The sequence below is a fragment of the Manis pentadactyla genome, chromosome 10 (assembly GCF_030020395.1).
Source record: "Manis pentadactyla isolate mManPen7 chromosome 10, mManPen7.hap1, whole genome shotgun sequence".
Taxonomy (NCBI): domain Eukaryota; kingdom Metazoa; phylum Chordata; class Mammalia; order Pholidota; family Manidae; genus Manis; species Manis pentadactyla.
Genome location: NC_080028.1, coordinates 32,125,083 through 32,141,046, shown reverse-complemented (window position 1 = coordinate 32,141,046; position 15,964 = coordinate 32,125,083). Strand labels below are relative to the sequence as shown.

At 43.5% G+C, this 15,964-nt stretch overlaps 1 protein-coding gene across 4 annotated transcripts in view; it reads right to left on the bottom strand.

Moving 5' to 3' along the window:
- SPATS2 (spermatogenesis associated serine rich 2) overlaps positions 1–15,964 on the bottom strand; it is a 178,113-nt gene that overhangs the window by 147,722 nt on the left and 14,427 nt on the right. The window contains exon 2 of one of the 4 annotated variants that reach the window (XM_057486549.1): positions 2,833–3,043. The exons of the other annotated variants lie outside the window; for them this stretch is intronic. The gene's annotated coding sequence lies outside the window, so the exon portion shown is untranslated. The remainder of the gene's footprint in view (positions 1–2,832; positions 3,044–15,964) is intronic. 4 annotated transcript variants of the gene reach the window in all.

Genomic DNA, 15,964 nt, shown 5'->3' with positions numbered 1-15,964 from the left:
CACACACAAAAAAAAAAATCTCACCAACACAATGTGTTTATGGCTTGTAATTTTTGTTATATATATTGAAAGATCTATTTTAGACTTATTAGAGAAAAATTTTGAGCATTTATTACACCTTATTTTGTGCCTACAAAAGCAAAGAAAACCAAACATATTCCTTGAGGCATTTCTAAGTACTTTTACATGGCAGTCTGAATTTTGGAAACACTTTGTCCATGTTTTTTCATGAAGATGGAAACCATTCCCCCAACCTCATCCCCTCTGAATTTCTGCTCCACAGAACCTGTGAGCATATAAAATTGTTCTATTTTATATCACTAATTTTGGGATGGCTCAATACCCAGCAGTAGATAACTGGAATGTCCCTCATTCAGAGAGAACACTGGCCGGCTTGCACAGCTTTTTTTTTCTAGATCCTTCTATCCCTTGGGTGACTTCAGTGTTCACGCGAATGGCCTTTACAGCACTCCAGTCTCCCATTTCTGCTCTCCTCACACACAGTGCTGTCCTTATTTAAGCCACCTGAGCTGCCCTCTTTCAGTTTACCAAAAAAAGTCAGGGTTCCTCTGGGATTTTAATGGCTGCCTATGAGGGTTTGAAATAAGGGACACATGGAGGCCTTACCTGACTGCCCCTAAAAGACCCTATGACTCCTCCCTGGAATACCAATAGGCAGGACTCTGAGCTGAACCGCAGGTCACAAAGTCACCATGCCAACCTCCCATTCATCATAAGGGACATCACAAGTAATAGTCTCTGCAAGTTGGGGTAAGGGCCACTCAGGGAGTGGAGTCCCTTGCATTTGGCAAGTGTTGTCCCTCCGCCAAACGCTTACCTCTTCTGCCACAAGCAGGTACAGGTGGACATTCGCAAGGGCAGGGAGCCTTGGTGAAAGGGCGGGAGGGACTGAGGCCCCTGGGCACTGGCAGAGGTGGCAGGGGCTGGGGCTGAGGGGGCCAGGTGCTGACTGCTCTGATCCCTCCCCACCTCAGGAAAGAGGAGAATGACAGCGAAGACCATGGAAATGATCAGAAGTCCCTGGGTGCCTGGCCCTCACCTGTTCCTGCTGCTTCTGCTGCCACATGCGCTGCTGAGCACAGGAAAACCCCTGTACAGCCCCTCAGGCTGGAGAAATGCCCATCAGGACACAGGGGAGCACAAGAAGGAAGGGAGGCTGAAATCCTGGGAGGCTGCCTTTGATTTGTACATTATCGTGGATGCGTGAGTGGCCCTCCCACCATGGCCCCAGGTGCCCCTCAGGGTGTGCCCGCCCCCAGGGTCACAGCTGTATGAAGCAGCCCAAGGGGCCCCTGCCTCTAAGAGGGGAAAGCAGGGACAGTTATCACTGGGTTGTTCTGGAAATAGCAATCATTCATGGAATGTGCCTGGTTCATACATACTCTAAGAATGATAATCCTGACATCTTTAGAATTCTCAGTCCCTAGTTTTCTCACCATCTGTTGAGTTTTAGATGCAGCCTAGAAAAGCAGAAGGAATGGCAGCAAGGAGAAGGATGCCCTTGTGTCTGTGGGAATCTCACATATATACATGACATTCAGAATGTTTATGGGCATAGTGATTGCTGATGAGAGAAGGGCCTCCTTGCGGGCTTTTCTAAATCATATGATATACAAAGGACATTAACCATCATAGATCCAGGGAAAGAGCCCAAGCCAGGACACCATCCTCAGTTACTCCCCTTACCATCCACAGAACCTTGACCAGAATATTCAGTCAGGGAGCTTCCCATTTGCCCTCTATAACCTGGAAAAGAGCAGACCTACACTGAGGAGGGTTTGCTGAGACCTTTGAATCCTGGGCAAGTAGGACACGTGTACATGCTTCCCACCTAGACAGAAGGGGCCATGAGGCCCCAACCGCCTTCAGCATCCTCACTCTCCATCCAGGCAGTTAAGTGGGAGCTGATGGGAGGGAAAACCTGACAGTAGAGACAGGAAGGGCCTTTGGTTTCCCTGCCAGTCACCACATGGTGGAGAGCAGTGGCCCCTGCCTGCTCCTGCCTGTCCCTGGCAGTGCTGCTGGAAAAACCTTCCATGTCCAGAGGGGCTCTGCTTTGCAGACTGATAAGAGAGAAGGGAAATAAACAGCCAGAGTAGCACATCCTCCCTGGCCTGAGGAGCAGGCACCTTTGGAGAATGTCTCTTCCTGCCTCTGTGGGTGCTGGGTGGAGGGAGCAGAATTTGGGTGTGTCAGAAGGAAGTAGTGTCAGGTCAGATACAGGCTTCCAAGTGGACTCCCAAGCTAAGGGGGCATGCCAACATACTCTGATGCCCAAGAATTTGAGATCCAGCAGGGGATTATTGGACAGGACTGGGTTAGCCTCTGAGCCTGAAGCTTCTAAGCTTCTAAAAGGTTTACAATGGGGTATGGTGCCAAAAGTCCTGCCCCCTCATATACCTGTAAAGGGCAGGACTGGAGCAGATGGTTGGGAATAGATATTCCAAGGGGAACTGTAGACTAGGAGAGCCAACATAATGAGAATCAGAACGAGTTTTCCAACCAACACATCCTCTCTCAATCCTTGCCTAATAGCCTCACCTACCCATGACCAAGCATCCTGATTTGCCACCAAAAGTCCCTCATCCCTGAGGACAAGTGTTTGAGGACAAGTGAGACAAGTGTCTGGTTTGTTACCCTGCCTCCACTCACGCTGATTATAGTCACCACCAGGGGACCCACAGATGCTGCTGAGTGTGTATGACCAGTTTCACCTCTGTGGACAGGGAGTAGCTTGATAAAGAGCCTGTTGGAAGACTGGGAGGCAGAACCTCTGCCCACTGATGGATGTGCCCCACCCCTCTGACTCACCCCTCTGTCTCCTTTGTTTTCAGGTCACACAACGTAGAGGGAAATTGGAAGGCTATACACCAGTTTACAGAGGAACTGGTGCAGAAGTTCCAAAAGTATGGCTTCTTCATGCTGTAGGGTGTCTTCCTGTGCCAAGCAGAAACACAGCTGTTTAGACTTGATGGACATGGGAGGCCCTCGGGTCAGGAGCACAGAGTCCATGCTGGAATCCCTAAGTGGGAAAGAAGGAAGATCACACTGGGTCCACTGGGTTTTGGCAGCTTTGTTGGCTCCTGCCTGGGAGTTAGGCCACTTTGCAGAGAACAGTTTGCCCTTGAGGTCCTTACAGGGTGGGAAAGGAAGTAAGTCAGGCTGAGCAGTAACTCAGTAACCCAACACTTGGTTAAATGGTGGTGAGGACAAAAATGAAGGAATAGAGTCTTGCCATGGTAGCACAAAGGACAAAACAAGAATAACTAGGGAAAGAAATCAAGGATGGCCTCCCATAGCATGTGGAAATTTGAACTAGTTCTTGAAGGATGGGAAAGACAGAGTAACAGGCATCATCAAGGAGACTTCTTGTGTAGTGAGTGGTCTGGATAAGAGGGTTAACTCTGGAGGGCTGGGAGGTGATGCTCCACATTTGAGCCTGGGACCAAGGCAACAGAGGCTCTTAATGCCAGGGTGAGGTGTTTGGATATCTTTTCTGTGAGCATCAGAGAGCTATAGATGATTCTTTAACAGAAGTCTGACATGATCAAATTTGTGCTTCAAGAAAAAAACTCCATAGTTGAGGGTAAAATGAATAGGGACCAAAGCCAGCACCCCTAGGAAACTCAGCTAGGGATCTATGGTAGCAATTTAACTAAGGGATAATGAGGGTGAGGACACCAGAGGAAAGTGGCCATGGAGAGAAAATGGAGGGATGTAATATGAGTGGCCACCAAGAGGGAGAATAATTTCTTGGAGATGAGAGGGAGGTGAAAAAGTAGGTGGGGAGGCAGGAAGGGTGGTGAATGTGCAAAGACTTTTACAGTAGAAAAGAGGCCAGTGGGGAGCTCTCATGCAGGGGTTTCAAAAGGCATCCACTTCCTTATGAATGTGTGGTGTGCGTGTGTGTCACTTTTGAGCTATAAAGGGATGGAGCAAGATGAGATCCTGGTACTCCCTGCCAGGGAGGACACCCATCTTACAGGACTCAGAATCTTTCATTAAAGTTATGGGAAGTTCTAGAGTTTGGATAATAGGTCCCAAAACAGAAGAGTTCATGGGGAGCAGGGAAATGGGCATGCACACCTCTCTAGCTGCTCTTTAGCATCTTTTAGCCTATCATTATGGCCTCATACTAGCCCATGCTTCCTCCCCAGCCCAAAACTGCGAATATCTTTAATCACTTTTGGAACAAAGGTCAACACCCTCATGAAGCTCACTTCAGACAAGTAAATGATGCTTCGATCCCCTAAGGCAGCACCAGTGGGCCAGGCCAAAGGACAGCCAGAGGACTGAGGGGCTCCTTGAAACCGCAGTGGGAAGCCCAGCTGGGCTGCCTGAGCTGCACTCAGTGCCCACCATGACAGCCCTAGTTCCCTGGCTCCCAGTGACCCTTCCAGGACCGACACTTGCTGAATCCTGTCCTACTAGACCCTCCTCCTCTCTCAGCCCAGCTCTCCACCTGCCCTGAGTCCTTCCCTCCATGCTCAACCCTTTCACTAGAACAGGCTGTGAGGATTCCCGGGATCGGGTGGAACAGAGGTGAGCATCCTTTATGGACACTGCCAGGCACCAGCTGTTGTGTGTCATTCTCTGCCCTGGGCCACTGGGTAAAGAGGGAGACAGAATCAAAACCAGGGAGGAAGGGATGGGTGACGTTCAAGTGTTGGTGCTTCATTGGAGGGGAGCACATTCCCAGTGGTCAGTTGATCCCAGGACTGGGTCCTGAATGCCAGGCTGTGACAGGGTGCTGAAGAAGGGCAAGATGGGCCCACATCCCAGGTGGGTCATAGGTGGGATGTGGGAAGTTATAGAGCTTCTGAGTAGCTGGGAGGTTAAGATTCTCATGGAGGCAAATTACTGGAACCCACCTGAGAGTGGGTGGAGCACCAAAGAGAGTCCCAGGACCTGTGGCCCAGAACTTCTGTTAGGACCATGGAGATGAGCCAGGAGAAGCAGAAGGAGCAGAGATGGCCAGCCCTCAGGGGAGGGTGCCTGGTGGTGCCAGGGCATGAAGACAGCACTTCCATGTCTGACCCTGAGGAGCAGGGAGCACATGGCCACTGTGGGGCGGGGGCGGGGGGTGACCATGCTTGCACATGGTTTGCATGTAGGGGAGAGGGACCATCTGTGTAGGTTTGAGGTGGAAGAAATCCATTCCATGGGAGGGACTTTGGCAGGGGTGAGGGGGGAGAGAGAGGCAAGGATGTTGGTCCTGGGCCTCTGGAGGAACAACTACGATAGGGGGAGGAGGACATTGCCTCCTCCAAGTTGGGGACATAGGGCCCAGGCCTCATGAAACTAGAGAAGCTATGAGTAAGCTTGTGGAGGAACTCTGTAATCCTCTCTGGGAAGTGAGGTTGAGGCCCACTTCCTGGATAGAGCATTCAGGACAGGAGTGGGCCCAGGAACTGGAAAGATGTGAAACCCTGTCTTTGGGAGAGTGATATTTTAAGAGGACATCCTAATAGGGCACCAGGATCCTGGCGTCCCTTCCATGAGCAGATGGGAGCAGGGCTGGAGGGGAAGCATTCCCAGGGTAGAGCCAACTCCTACAAGAGATGCCAAGTGAGGTGGGTCCTGGGCAGGGGCTGGGGATGGCTCAGAGGGATGGAACAGTGGAGAGTGCTGGCAGCCAGTGGGAAATCTTCCAAACTTTGTGGAAAGAAGGAGAGAATGTTTACATTGAGTTGGGCAGGGCCTATTTTGGCCTGAACTGGCCATGGGTCCCAGGCCTCAACCCAGAGCTGGACAAGGTAGTGCTGGGCCTGAGGCACTCAGATCTCATCTGTGGGCAGCAACTCTTTTGTCCATGGTGAGAACCCAGTCTTCAGGGCCCATGCTGTCCTTAGCCTTGCTGTGCCAGCTCACTTCATTATGTGGAGTCAGCCTGACATTGGCCCCCATGCACTCCCATGTGCCAGTGCCAACCTGAGCTATCTGCTCTAAACGGCTGATGGTAGCCTGGGAGTCAGCACTCCATCACCTTCATGGACAGCCCACTGGGCCACTTCCCCAGACTCTGCTCTTTTCTTTGGGAGCACATGATGTCCAGCAGCCCTAGGACTATAATTCCACAGCTTCTTACTCCCTAAGCACCCATCTAGAAGGGGAATTCCTTAGGGAGACTGAGTCACCTCAGGGGACAGAGGCACAGGAGGGTGGGACAGGCCATTGGTATGAGAAGGATGACCTTTCCAAACTCAGCCTTACCTGAGGGAGGATAGTGCCCTCACCAGGGTCCCCTGGGGCTGAGCCATGCTGCCAGTCACATTTTGATGGGATCATAGTTGGGATGTCCCCATGCTCACCAGGTACATTCAAGGCATTTCCACAGAGCTGAGACAGTGCTGAGCACAGAGAAAGCCTGGCCATACCCATGGGACCAGCAAAGCAGCATCCCCTCCCCACCCTGCTCACCAGATGGGGGACTGGGAAGGTGGGAACTGGCTTGGCTAATGCCAAAGACACAGGGCAGAAGGGCAGGAACAGGGCTACTTGACTTGGCCCTCTCCCATACAGGTGGCTCTGCAGGAGCAGATTGGCCAGGACAGCCTGCGGCTCTTTATAAAAAGCAAGTCCTCTTTCCAGCTCCCACCTGCTCTGATTTTTTTCAGAAACGACATTCACAATGGCTTAAGGTGACTTGAATCTATAGTGCCTAGTGAAGCTGCAAATATTGACGAGGGATTTCAAAAGGTATAAACTCTAGAGCTCAGAGAACTGGCTTTACTTAGCAAGCTCTTAGAGGATCACTGGGTCATCTCACGCCTGCCAACCTCCATTTTCCTTCTTTACTTTGGAGGCAAATGAGCAGATTCAGAGAATGTATTATCAAGAAGGTAAGCTGGAGGAGCTAAGATGGCAGTGTGAGTAAGACAGCTGAAATCTCCTCCCAAAACCATCTATATTTTTGAAAATACTACAAATACAACTATTCCTAAAAGAGAGACAGGAAGATACAGTACAAAAGCCAGGCTACATCTACACCTGGGAGAACCCAATGCCTCATGAAGGGGGTAAGATACAAGCCACGGCCTGGTGGGACCCAAGCATGCCCCCCACCCCAGCTTCCTGGAGGGAGGAGAGGAGTTGGAGCAGGGAGAGAGTGGGAGCCCAGGACTGCTAAACACCTAGCCCTAGTTATCGCACCAGGAGCACAGACACACACTGCATGGTGTGCTGGATACTAGGGAAACAGGACAGTAAGACCTGTGAGCGGGTCCCCAGAGCCGGCACCCCTGGGACAAAAGAAAACCGAGTGCTTTTTGAAAGTCTTAAAGGGACAGGAGCCTCACAGCTGGACAAAAGCATCCCAGCACACTCAGTCAAGCAGCTGGGAATCCTGGGGAAATCCGGGCACCCTAACCCCTGGGCAGCAGCACAGCTCTGAGGCCCCTCACAGTGATAAACAACCTCCTGCCCGTTCCCCATCCTGCATGGCTCCGCCATAGCGAAGCAGCTGCCTGAGACCAGCCACGCCCAAAGCAGTCACACAGAGCCTCCTCTGCAGCCACCCGGGCCAGACTAAGAGGTCCTGTTGGTGTGCCACTGCCCACCACAAGCCGATAGGGGTCGCCATTCTCACAGGAAGGGAAGATGACAGGCAAGCAGGAAGGGACTTTGTTCTCCCAGCTGACACATGCGCCAACTGCCTACGACTACCTCTATTGCCATGAAAAGGCAGAAGAATTTGATACAGACAAGAATAACCCAGACATCCAGTGAGAGGGAACCTGGGGAGATAGAGTTAACCAATCGTCTTGGAAAATAATTCAAAATAAAGGTCATAACCATGCTGATGGAGCTGCAGAGAAAAATGCAAGAGATAACGGATAAAGTAGGGAGGGAAAACAGAGAAATAAAACAATCTCTGGAAGGACTTAAAAGCACAATGGACGAGGTGCAAGAGGCTGTTAATGGAATAGAAATCAGAGAACAGGAATGCATAGAAGCTGACGCAGAGAGAGATAAAAGGATCTCCAGGAATGAAACAAGAGAACTGTGTGACCAATCCAAATGGAACAATATCCACATTATAGGGGTACCAGAAGAAGAAGAGAGAGAAAAAGGGATAGAAAGTGTTTTTGAAGAAATAATTGCTGAAAACTTCCCCAAACTGGGGGAGGAAATAGTTACTCAGACCACGGAAGCACACAGAACTCCCAACAGAAGGGACCCAAGGAGGACAACACCAATATATATAATAATTAAAATGGCAAAGATCAAGGACAAGCACAGAGTATTAAAGGCAGCCAGAGAGAGAAAAAAGGTCACCTACAAAGGAAAACCCATCAGGTTATCATCAAACTTCTCAACAGAAACCTTACAGGCCAGAAGAGAATGGCATGACATATTTAATGCAATGAAACAGAAGGGCCTTGAAACAAGAATACTGTATCCAGCATGATTATCATTTAAATATGAAGGAGAGATTAAACAATTCCCACACAAGCAGAAGTTGAGGGAATTTGCATCCCACAAACCACCTCTACAGGGTATTTGAGAGAGACTGCCCTAGATGGAAGCACTCTTAAGGCTAAATAGATGTCACCAGAGAAAAAAATCACAGCAAAGAAAGTAGACCAACCAAATACTAACTAAAGGCAAAAAATAAAATCAACTACCCACAAAAGCAGTCAAAGGAAACACAAAAGAGCACAAAATAAAATACCTAACATATAAAGAATGGAGGAGGAGGAATAAGAAGGGAGAGAAATAAAGAATCATCACACTATGTTTATAATAGCTCAATAAGAGAGATAAGTTAGTCAGATAGTAAAAAAGCTAACCTTGAACCTTTCATAACCACAAATCTAAAGCCTGCAATGGCAATAAGTACATATCTTTCAATAATCACCCTAAATGTAAATGGACTGAATGCACCAATCAAAAGACACAGAGTAATAGAATGGATAAAAAAGCAAGACCCATCTACATGCTGCTTACAAGAGACTCACCTCAAACCCAAAGACATGCAGAGACTAAAAGTCAATGGGTGGAAAAATATATTTCATGCAAACCAAAGGGAGAAAAAACCAGGTGTTCCAGTACTAGTATCAGACAAAATAGACTTCAAAACAAAGAAAGTGAAAAGAGATAAAGAAGGACATTACATAATGATAAAGGGGGGAGTCCAACAAGAGGATATAACCATTATAAATACATATGCACCCAAGGATATCATCAACAAAATAAAAAGGCATCCTACAGTATGGGAGAATGTATTTGTAAATGACATATCTGACAAGGGGTTAACATCCAAAATATATAAAGTACACACCTCAGAACCCAAAAAGCAAATAACCCGATTAACAAATGGGCAGAGGATATGAAGAGACACTTCTCCAAAGAAGAAATTCAGATGGCCAACAGACACATGAAAAGATGCTCCACATCACTAATCATCAGGGAAATGCAAATTAAAACCACAATGAGATATCACCTCACTCCAGTAAGGATGACCAGCATCGAAAAGACTACAAACAACAATGTTGGCGAGGATGCGGAGAAAGGGGAACCCTCCTACACTGCTGGTGGGAATGTAAGCTAGTTCAACCATTGTGGAAAGCAATATGGAGGTTCCTCAAAAAACTAAAAATTGAAATATCATTTGACCCCGGAATCCCACTCCTTGGAATATACCCAAAGAATACACCTTCTCAGATTCAAAAAGACAGATGCACCCCAATGTTCATCACAGCACTTTTTACAATAGCCAAGATATGGAAACAACCTATGTGTCATCTGTAGATGAATGGATAAAGAAGTTGTGGTACATATATACAATGGAATACTATTCAGCCATAAGAAGGAAACAAATCCTACTATTTGCAACAACAGGGATGGAACTAGAGGACATTATGCTCAGTGAAATAAGCCAGGTGGAGAAAGACAAATGCCAAATGATTTCCCTCATTTGTGGAGTATAATAATGAGGCAAAACTGAAGGAACAAAATGACAGCAGACTCAGAGACTCCAAGAATGAACTAGTGGTTACCAAAGGGGAGGGGTGCTGGAGGGCAGATGGGGAGGGAGGGAGAAGGGGACTGAGGGGTATTATGTTTAGTACACATGGTGTGGGGGATCACGGGGAGAACAGTGTAGCACAGAGAAGGGACATAGTGGATCTCTGGCAACTTGCTGCACTAGTGGACAGTGACTGCATTGGGGTATGGGTGGGGACTTGATAATATGAGTAAATGTAGTTACCACATTGTTTTTTCATGTGAAACCTTCATAAGAGTGTATATCAATCATACCTTAATAAAAAATTTTTTTTAAAAAAGCTCAAAATAGAAATACCATTTGACCCAGGAATTCCACTTCTAGGAATTTACCCTAAGAATACAGCGGCCCAGTTTGAAAAAGACAGATGCACCCATATGCTTATTGCAGCACTATTTACAATAACCAAGAAATGGAAGTAACCTAAGTGACCATCAGCAGATGATGGATAAAGATGTGGTACATATACAGAATGGAATATTATTCAGCCATAAGAAGAAAACAAATCCTACCATTTGCAACAACATGGATAGAGCTAGAGGGTATTATCCTCAGTGAAATAAGCCAGGTGGAGAAAGACAAGTACCAAATGATTTCACTCATATGTGGAGTATATGAACAAAGAAAGGACTGAAGGAACAAAACAGCAGCAGACTCACAAAACCCAAGAATGGACTAACAATTACCAAAGGGAAAGGGATGGGGAGAATGGGAGGGTAGGGAAGGATAAGGGGGGGAAGCAAGGGGGCATTACGATTAGCATGTATAATGTGGGGGGAGGCACGGGGAGGGCTGTGCAACACAGGGAAGACAAGTACCTTACTACGCTGATGGATAGTGACTGTAATGCGGGTTGTGGGGGTGGACTTGGTGAAGGGGGGAACCTAGTAAACATAATGTTCCTCATGTAATTGTAGATTAATGATACAAAAAAAAAATACCCTTAAAAAAATGTGCAGAGGAGCTGAACAGACACTTCTCTAACAAAGAAATTCAGATGGCCAACAGGCACATGAAAAGATGCTCCACATCGCTAATGATTAGAGAAATGCAAATTAAAACCACAATGAGATATCACCTCACACCAGTTAGGATGGCCACAATCCAAAAGGCAAACGACAACAAATGCTGGCGAAGATGTGGAGATAGGGGACCCCTCCTACACTGCTGGTGGGAATGTAAATTAGTTCAACCATTGTGGAAAGCAGTATGGAGGTTCCTCAAAAAACTAAAAATAGAAATACCATTTGACCCAGGAATTCCACTCCTAGGAATTTACCCTAAGAATGCTGCAGCCCAGTTTGAAAAAGACACATGCACCACTATGTTTATCATAGCACTACTTACAATAGCCAAGAAATGGAAGCAACCTAAGTGTCCATCAGTCGATGAATGGATAAAGAAGATGTGATACATATACACAATGGAATATTATTCAGCCATAAGAAGAAATTAAATCCTACCATTTGCAACAACATGCATGGAGCTAGAGGGTATTATGCTCAGTGAAATAAGGCAGGTGGAGAAAGACAAGTATCAAATGGTTTCACTCATCTGTGGAGTATAAGAATGAAGCAAAAACTGAAGGAACAAAACAGTAGCAGACTCACAGAACCCAAAAATAGACTAACAGTTACCAAAGGAAAAGGGACTGGGGAGGATTGGTGGGAAGGGAGGGATAAGGGGAAAAAGGGGCATTACAATTAGCAAACATAATATAGTGGGGGGCACAGGGAAGGCAGTATAGCACAGAGAAGACAAGTAGTGATTCTATAGCATCTTACTACGCTGATGGACAGTGACTGTAATGGGGTATAAGGTGGGGACTTAATAATGGGGGGAATCTAGTAACCACAATGTTCCTCATGTAATTGTATACTAATGATACCAAAATTAAAAATAATAAATAAATAAATAAATAAATAAATAAATAGGCCTGAATTGCTATATACTTTCCTCTTAGAACTGCCTTTGCTGCATCCCACAGTAGTTTGGGCATTGTGCTGTTGTTGTCATTTGTCTACATACATTGCTTGATCTCTATTTTAATTTGGTCATTGATCCACTGATTATTTAGAAGCATGTTGTTAAGCCTCCATCTGTTTGTGAGCCTGTTTGTTTTCTTTGTACATTTCTAGTTTTATACCTTTGTGATCTGAGAAGTTAGTTGGTACAACATCAATCTTTTTGAATTTACTGTGGCTCTTTTTGTGGCCTAGTATGTGCTCTATTCTGGAAAATGTTCCATGTGCACTTGAGAGGAATGTGTATCCTGCTGCTTTTGAGTGTAGAGTTCTGAGTGTAGATGTTCTTGAGTGTAGATGTCTGTTAGGTCCATCTGTTCTAATGTGTCTCTGTGTCCTTATTTTCTGTCTGGTTGATCTGTCCTTTGGAGTGAGCGGTGTGTTGAAGTCTCCTAAAATGAATGCATTGTGTTCTATTTCCTCCTTTAATTCTGTTAGTATTTGTTTCACATATGTAGGTGCTCCTGTGTTGGGTGCATAGATATTTATAATGGTTATATCCTGTTGTTGGACTGACCACTTTATTGTTACATAATATCTTTCTTTGTCTCTTATTACTTTCTTTGTTTTGAAGTCTATTTTGTCTGACACAAGTACTGCAAACACCTGTTTTCTCCCTATTGTTTGCATGAAATATCTTTTTCCATCCCTTCACTTTTAGTCTGTGTATGTCTTTGGGTTTGAAGTGAGTCTCTTGTAGGCAACACATTGATGGGTCTTGCTTTTTTATCCACTCTATTACTCTGTGTTTTTTGTCATTTAGTCCATTTACATTTAGGGTGATTATGGATTGGTGCATTTAGTCCATTTACATTTACATTTAGGGTGATTATGGATAGATATGTACTTATTGCCATTGCAGGCTTTGGATTAGTGGTTATCAGAGGTTCAAGGGCAGCTTCTTTACTATCTATTCTTTACTATTGTCTAACTTAACTCACTACGCTACTATAAACACAGTCTGATGATTATTTCTCTCCTTTTTTTTCCTCCTCCACTCTTTATGTTAGGTGTTTTATTCTGTACTCTCTGTGTTTCCCTTGATTGATTTTGTGGATAGCTGATTTTATTTTGCCCCTTTTTGCCTTTCTTAATCCGATTACATCTAATATATTTCTAAATTCTTTTAAATTTATCTTCCCCATTCCAGCTACCTTTTATCAAGACTTAATCTCTTCCCAATAGCTTTATAATGTTCTAAAATCCACAGAAAGATGCAAAAGTCCTAGAATAGCCAAAAAATTTTTGAAAAGTTGGGAGGGCTAGGTAACATGAACTGATTTCAAGATGTATGATAAAGCTATTCATAAAGTAATCACGACAATTTGTTACTAGCTCAGAGATCAATTGGAAAATAGCAGGAAGGATCCAGAAATAGATCCACACATACCAACTGATTTTTGACAAAGATAAAAGGCATTTCAGTTTTTGAACAACTCTATGCCCATAAACAAAAAAGAACTTTCATCCATAGTATGGCATTATATACAAAAATTAACTCAAAATGGATCACAGATCTCAATGTAAAACCTAAAACTGTAAGTTTCCTAGAAGAAATCAGAGGTGCAAAGCTTTGTAATCTGGGTTTAGGCAAAGATTTCTTAGATATAACACCAAAAGCACAAAACTTGTTCTTTGAAAGCCATTGTTAAGAGAAAAGACAAGGCACAGACTGAGAGAAAATATTTACAAATCATCTATCTATCTGATGAAGAACTTGTATCCAGAATTTATTATAAAAAATCTCTCAAAACAATAATAAGCAAACAACCCAATTTTAACAGTGGGTAAATAACAGAAAAATCCTTCGCCAAAGCAGTAAATAAACACATGAATAACTGCTCAACTTCCTTAGTAATTAAGGAAATGCATATTAAAACCATCTGCACCTGTTAGAATGGCTAAAGTTTTAAAAATTAAAAAGACTGACCATATAAAGTATTGGCAAAGATGTGAAACAATGAACTCTCGTATAGTGACATGGATATAAAAATGGCACAACCATTTTAGAAAGCACTTTGACAGTTTTTTTTTAAGTTAAACATAGTATACCTATCATATGATCCAGCCATTCTACATATAGCTATTTATCCAAGAAAAAATAAAATATATGTCCATACAAAGACATGCACGCAAATGTTCCTTAGTAGCTTTATTTGCAATGATTAAAAACTGCCAACAATCCAAAAGTCCACTAGCTGTTGTTGAATACATAAAGAAATTGTGATAAATTCATACATTGTAACTACATGAAGTTTATTCTACCCCAGCTGCACTTCTATGAAGTTGTTTTATGAAAAACAAGGCAAGGAGAAAAAAACAAGAGAGGAGAATATTTGCAAGGCATACAACTGACAAAGGATTAGTATCCAAATGTATTAAGAATATCTATAAATCAATTTAAAATGAAAAGCAAAGCAAAACAACTCAATAGAAAAATAAGCCATGGTAATGAATAAATAACTCATGACAGAGGAAATTTAAATGACAAAATAAACAAATTAAAATATGCTTAAACTCACTAACAATGGAGGAAGTGCAAATTAAAAGATAAAATGTATGACACTCATAAGATCAGCAAAAGTTGTAAAGAACCAATAAAATGAAGGCTTGGCACAGAACAAAATATATTCTTATACACTATTGGTGGGTGTATAAATTGGAGCAACCTCTTTGAAAAGCAATTTGATGATATCTTATAAAGCCAAACATACACATACCTAAGACCCAGAAACTCTATTCTCACTCATCAGCACAAAGAAACATGTAGAAGGTTCACTACAACATTGTTTGTAATGGTTAAGAATTGCTAACAACCTAAACGTTATTAACAGGTTAATTAATTTAAAAATAAACAGCCATACAAACAAACATTCATAGAAAGCTTAAAATAAACTAGTGTTACATTTATTAACAAGAGACAAATCTCAAAAACCATGCTGAGCAAGAAAAACAAACTATAAAAGATAAGCACAGTTAAGATGCTGCTTTTATGAAATTCAAATTTTTAAGTATTTTGCTTCTACACTAAGAAGCCACAGATAAGACTTACCATTATCTTACAAACCACTAAGAAAAAACTTTGCCAAATGAACTATAATCAATTGTAAAACACATTCAGAGATTAAATGGGGGATGGCAGAAATATGCATCTTAGAACCAATGAAATACTCTTCTACATATTTTATATACATAAACATACTGAAATTTTTCAAACCATGAAAGGGATTACTTGTCACTGAGTATGTTACAGTGGCTACCTCCAGGGAAGGAAGAAGGGTAACATAACTGACATGTTTTCTTTTTTTAAAAAATCTGATGCCTAAATTGTGGTCTCTAAATATCATTTCCCAATAAAAGAAATTGGGGCTCCTTAAAGAGATAGCTGATTCCAGGTTTATGGAAGGAAATGAACAGAGAGATAATCCTGGGATACCTTCTTGTATCTAAAAGCAAGAATGCTATCAAAGACTTGAGGTCTTATTAAAAGGACACAAGAGCCAAAATGGATTCCCATTAGACTACAGTGAGACATATGAACACCAAAAACAGTATCTACAGCACCTAAAACACATTAAATAGATAAAAATTCCATAACTCACAGACTCTAAAACAAAAACACTCATAGTGCACTAACTCATTTCATTATTCTAAATATTGATGATGAGAATGCACCAAAGGCATTTATTCTGAATAAACCAAATTTCAGAGTAATCAAATGGTTAATGAAAGAAAATTCTTCTTTATGGAAGGATTCCAGATAATAAATACAGAAGAATAACAGCATTATAAAATCACCATTTTACAAGCCTTAATCAAAGAACAGATCTAGGCAACGATCAACAATGGCTGCAAAGGCCAGTAAGCGGTAGGCTCATGGAGAACTTTTAGAAAAGGATGGATCATGTTG